Raw genomic sequence first — 6,380 nt, forward strand, 5'->3', positions numbered from 1 at the left:
GTCAAGTATTTCCCCAACTAATGGTGATCATGACTGATGACTGGTTTGGGACCAGACTTACGGTCTGACCATTGCTTCTGGGTAGTCTGAAACTCTTCAACTTCCTGGCAACATACAAGCTTTGACTGACAGCTGATAGGTGCGATGCACGGTGTGAACTTGCTAAAACTCAGGTACTCCAATGTGCCGCTGTAGTTATGGGCCATCATGCTGACTCTGATCTCGTGACCTTATGAACAACACATCTAAACCTTGCCCTCTCCTATGCCTTCCTCATCATCTCTGCCACACCTGAGCCATTGTTGCCTGAGCCATTGTTAACGTCACTCTGTGCTGGTCCATCCAGTGGAGGGGTGAGAATTCTACCATCAAGTGGAAGAACCAACTGCACCACCAATGCCCTCGAGCAGAAATGCAAATGAAGAGGCCCCAGTTCAGCCTTGCCGAGTCAGAAATTCTGGGGTAGGACCCAGCAATCAATGATTTAACAAGCCTGGTGGCACACCTGGTCACTGCAGGGCTGTTAAATGAAAGGCCAGCAGATTTACCATCTCAGAAATCCAAAGGCGGGTTGGGACTGACAGCAGTGGATGTTTGGTTTTGATGTAGGGGGATTGTGAAGAATGCTTATGTTTGAGAACCAGCTTCTAAGGGAATCCTGATTCTAGCATCACACGGGATTCTGAGGTCTCTGTTGTGAACACTTGTTGAATACAAACTTTGGAGTCCTTGGGTGGTACCAATGATTAAGCACTTGACTCCTAGCTGAAAGGTTGACAGTCTACATCCACTCAGAGGTGACTTTTAAGATAGACCTGGCGATCTGCTTTCAAATGGTCCCAGCCTTTCAGAGTCCCAGAGAAGAGGTCACCTCTACAGACCTGCGGCGGTCAAGCCTCTGAAGTGACTTAACTACAACAGGTAACAAAAGCACAAACTTTGGGAATGAAACTGAGAGACACATTTACAGGCTTTAAAAAAAAACACCAACCAACCAGAGAAGAAAAAAACACCCCAGAAATCAAACACTGGTTGTCTGAACTGTTTCCTTTATGGCTTATCCCCTTCTCTAAAGAATAAAAAATCAGTGGAAAGGTTAGATCCTCACAGGGGAGCAGGCGGGGCAGCTTGTCTTTCTGCACGAAGCACAGATCTTGAGTTGGTCTTCAACTCTGCATAGTGAAGAACCCAATTTTATCACTTTGGCTAGAAATAAGCAGGGCCTGGGAAAATGAAATCTGTAGGGTTCTGGCGGATCACGAGAAGGTTAACTTTTACAGTGACTATGAGAAACAGAACTAAGACTATCAGAGTATTCTCAGATCCACTGCCCCTTATCGTCCCTCAGTTACAAAGAAAATCCCATCACCCTGAGCTGACTGAAGTCTGCTTTGGAGCAGAGCTGGCTGCCTGACATTAGCTCCGAAGGCCTGGGACACCCACATCAAACTGCTGGGTTCTGGTCTTTTGATAAGTTCTTACAAAGGTGATTTTCCTTCTTTCTTTTTTCTTTTGAGGGGGTTTAGAGTGCCTACCTTATTACTTATTTAGTTTTAAAAACAAACATTTTTATTGGAGTGACGGTTTACAAATCATCTTGGTTTCCATTCTACCACCCACTCAGTTTGTTTTCTAATATTCAATACAATTGATGTAATTAATAATTAACTACAATGCCAAAATAAATCCTTTCTGACCTCTGGGAAAAAAGACACCAGGAGGGAGAGGGGAGAGGGAGTTACCTCTAGATCACCATACAAAGTATTATGGAAAATTCTGACACTACAATGGGGGCCTCTTGCAGGTCTTGCCCAAGGGTATGTTGTTTTCCTTATGGGAAAAGACTATATAATTTCTTTACAAGAAACTTCATCTGCGACCCTAGGGCCTGGTTTTAATTGTTTTTGGTCAACCATTCTTCTAAGTGGAAAAACACTGGTCTGCCCTTTGCTGATGGTTGCTGTGATGCTGAACACTGTGATAACTAATGCACCAAATGATGTGATAATGGTTACCCATGGTGGACAGTGCTTGGTGGAGCTCCCCTATTAGAACAAGCTTGGAGCAGGAGTGGCATTCACTTCTGAATTACTTGCCTCTGGAAACTGTATGAACTTAACGATAAAGTTATGCCAGTGTTCAGGACTTTCATTCATTGGGTCGCTATGAGCTGTCTACCACTCAAGGGCACTTGACAACAACAACAATTCACCTAATAACTATTGTTGTTAGCTTCTTACTCATAAAGAGACACTTGCCCATTTGAGGCTAAATTCTGTGCATACATGCTCTGTGCCAACTTTCAACCCAAATTTGGTAGAAAGAGTTCTCTACACTGGCAAAACCCCCGAAATTAAGGCATGATTTAAGCAAAACAGTAGCTGTTGCCAAGCAGCGGTGCCTTGACTGCTCTCTGGCCAGTAAGCACAATTTTTATTTAAAAGGTATTTATTTTTAACAGAATTAAAAACGTCAAGCTTCTCTCATTTGGGACATTCCTTAGTAACTACTTATAAGGCTTTGAAAGTGATTTGTTCCATCAAGGAGAGAGAAACGCAGGCACTTTCCCACTGCTTTCAACACGTATACGTTTCACACAAAGGAGCAAAGCAAAGAACAAAAGCGGAGTGTTCTACTTGGTAAATGAATAACAAATTGCAGCAAGAGCTAAATTCCTAAATTCTGTGGTTTCCTTTCATAAGTCTTTTGCTATTAAGCTTCGGATGACATTTGGGGGAAGGTCTGTCCTCCCATCAGTCAATGATTTTAGGAAATACTATAGTCGTTAACAATCCAGGCTTAATTGCCTTGGGGGTCACATTTCAACAGGAGTTAAAATAGATGTTATGTGGTTCCTCGGCCCCTGGAACTGCCTGCGGTCCTAAGGGACACGCCGGACCAAAGTGACTCGACTCGAGCCTCCCCGGGCCCCCGCTGTCCCCTCACAGGAGCCTGAAAGCACGGCCGGAGACCCTCCCCTCCAGCTCCTTACAGTGCGATCAAGGGTCCGAAACGGGGTCGTCTCCGAACCGCTCACCTCCCACCTGCAGCCGAGAGCGAACAGTCACTCCTCCCTCAGGGCTGAGCGGGAGCGCGCCTGGGGGGGCGCATGCGCACCAAGGCGCTAGCCTGGCCCTCGAGCGCGCGCGGAGGGTCCCCACCTGCCTCCGCTCCACGCTGCGACAGGTACTGACAGGTCCCTACCCGCAGTGCTCTCGGAGCCCCTTCCGCCTGAGTTATCAGTGAAGCATGCCCTGCTTAGCCCAGCCTCCCGGCGTCCCTCCGGTGGGTCGCTCGAAGGTGAGTCCAGGAATAGGGATGGGGCCGTAGAGCCGCGCGCTCATTGGCTGAGGCGTGCCAGGCCCTCCTCCCCACGGCGCCTGCGTGCAGCCGAGCCGCGGGTTAGAGCCGCTGGGACGCTGCCCCGCGCTGACGTCAGCGCCCTGGTGACCGCAGGGCGCGTGCTCGCGAGGGCCCGCCCCTCGGCGTGCCTCCCCGCACGTCCCCGGGGGCCCCGAGCTCAGTTCTGCGAGGGCCCGGCCGCCAGGCTGAGTCCTTCGAGGTGCTTAGGATCGGGTCGTGGACAGTGGGACAGTGACGGGCCAGAGGGTCAGTGGGGAGGATGGGGAACGCAGCGCACGTTGGCCACGCTGGTCGTCTGAGAGTGACTCCCAGTCTGAGTGACTCCAGAGTTGAAGCGCCTCGTTGAAATCCCCTTTTTTCTCTAAATAGAATTGATTTTCAAGAAATGTCTTTCCTCTGGTTTGCATTGCCCCTTTGACTTTGGTCCTTTTTTTATCTGAGTTGCTCTGCCAACCCAAAATCACTTGGTTTGAATCCACTTTCTGGCCCAGGTCCAGGGGCGGAAGATGCTCAGTCTCCTTGCGTTTGATTTGTTGTTGCTGTTGATTGCCGTCAAGTTCAGGTCAACTCATAGCGACTCTGTGAACAAAAGACCTAATGCCTTTCCATAGCTACTGTTCTTTCTCCAAGTTCATTGAGTTTACAGAGGCATGAGATTTAGGAAGTGGATGCTACTCTTTGACAAAGTGATGCACAAAGTGGAAGAGTGTTCCTCCAGATAAAACAGCACTAGTCTCATTTAGCAGTGGGTAAGTGCTGTCAAGTCGAATACGACTCAGAGTAAGCTTTGCACAAAAGACCTGAACTCTGTTCTATAATTAACATCATTTCTGTACATTTATAAGAGTTTGTAGAGTTTCCAGAGACATCCAGTATAGGAAGTGGATGCCACTCCTGCCTCCCAACATGAATCAATCTAGAAGTTCATCTGAACATTGTACATAATGGGTAAACATTATGGTATTTGACACGACTATGAAAGTGTTCAGCATCACAGCAATTCCAGGTTGTTCAGTACAGCAAATAGACAAATGACTGCTGTGTCTTTTAAAGAATATTCATTCTAAAATTACTACATTTGGCCTGAGGGTCCTACAGGATTTTAAAGCCACACCCTTAAGCAGGCCTCCATCCTTTGTGTAAGGCTCAAGGGCCACCCACTTTTGAGGAGGAAGAAAGAACAGTAACACACCACACACACGACTCCAGAAGCTTGCCTTACCCTTACATGACTGCCATCAAGACGCCAGCTAGCCAGCCAACTTCCCCGTTTGATTTACAACCTCTGAAAACCCAGGTGGAGGGTCAGCTATGAGCCAGTTACCATTCGAGGGCACCTATGAGCATTCTCTCCTATACACAGCGGATACATAACATGTAATTTTGGCTTTTTTCTGTGTCTAACCCAGTGACTTTACTACTGCTATTCACAGTGTTGTGTAGCTGTAATGAATCACTTTTCCTCATCCCACACAGAAGCACTGAATTTCATTGAATATTAACTTCCTCTTCTCCTTTGCTTCCACTCCTACTTTCTCCCTGAGTTTTAGCATGGGGTTTTTCCTTGTTAGATTCCCTTGGAAACTGCCAGAGAGAAAATTCAACAAGTACCGTTGTGGCTTCTCCCCTGGCCGGACCACCCCTTCCCTCATCTCCTTGCTGTGGCTTTGAGCAGTTTTTAGGGATATGGAAGCCTCTATTTGTACTAGCTCTAAGTTCTCAGGTTATCTTTAGAATTTAATCTTGCTGTTTGTGATCCATTCTGTCCTCCTTTTCCTGAAAGCTCTTCCACATCGCTTCTCTCTGGTATGATGTGTCCTTCCCACTCATATTTAGATAATGGTGTACTTCTTACAATTCCACTTGTGTTGATGGATTCAGGGCAACCCCATGTGTGTCAAGGTAGAACCATTTCCAATGTCTCACATACTTTTGGCATGTCAAGAGAGGCCAGTCCTTGGGGAAAAAACGACATCGTGCAGGAAAAGTAGAGAGATTCAGTGAAAAAGGGGAAAACCCTCAATAAGATAGATTCACACAGTGATTCCAACGGTGGGCTTGAGCATTCGGGAGATGGATTTGTGAGGATGGCACAGGATAGACAAGGTGTTAGCCGTCAGGGTCGCTGTGAATTTGACTTTATGGAGCCTAACAGTAGGGTTTCTATCACTGGGAGAGGTAACCAACCTTGATGGTCCAAGAGGTAAGTAGGAGGCTGCCAGATTAAAGGTTTGTTTCAATTTACCAGCAGCTATGAAACCTGGTGATCTGATCCATTTGATCCTGTAAAATTTCATTTTAAGAAATCTTATGGAATAGTTGTACTATCTTATACGGTCAGTAAATTGGAATAGGCTCTAGGACACACCACAGAATCTAACTGCCAACATAATAATCTTTCTTGTCCTTGAAGGTACCAAATTTAATGACTTCCTGTTACCTGGTGTTTTCATACTAGACAAATGGGTAACTTAACTCCGCATAGCCCTTTCATCAGTGTTCACTCCACATTTACTTGTAAGGCAGTTGTGAAGGACTGAGATTTACTTTTCTAGACTTTGTGCTTTATCTCTATTTTAATAATGCTGCTGCAGTTATGGTATTTTGAGAATTCCCTCTCAGTTCTTCTAGATGAGTTAAAGCTTATTCTTTAATTCCTCACTTTAAAGTCAGACTTCTGATGACTTTAGGAGTTTTAACTTCCTAATGTGGTTGGAAAGGAATAATCTATTTTAAGATATTTATATGTTGACATGTTTATTTATTTTATTTAATCATAATTAATGTAGCATACAGCAATTATAAATTAAAAATATCTTACCAATACAAAGTTCATTAAAGGAAAACTACTCTGAGAGTAATGTCACATTATTGCAGTTATAATCAGTTCAATTACTTTTCAATTCATGGGACTATTCCTGATACAGATGTAGAATAGGCTTTAGAAACTGGACTGTTGAATTGGGGGGAAGGGGTTGTGCAGGGAAAAAAGTGCAACAATGAATGACTGGAAACCC

Source organism: Elephantulus edwardii, unplaced genomic scaffold (assembly GCF_000299155.1).
Source record: "Elephantulus edwardii isolate Elephantulus edwardi_28Jun2011 unplaced genomic scaffold, EleEdw1.0 scaffold00121, whole genome shotgun sequence".
Classification (NCBI taxonomy): domain Eukaryota; kingdom Metazoa; phylum Chordata; class Mammalia; order Macroscelidea; family Macroscelididae; genus Elephantulus; species Elephantulus edwardii.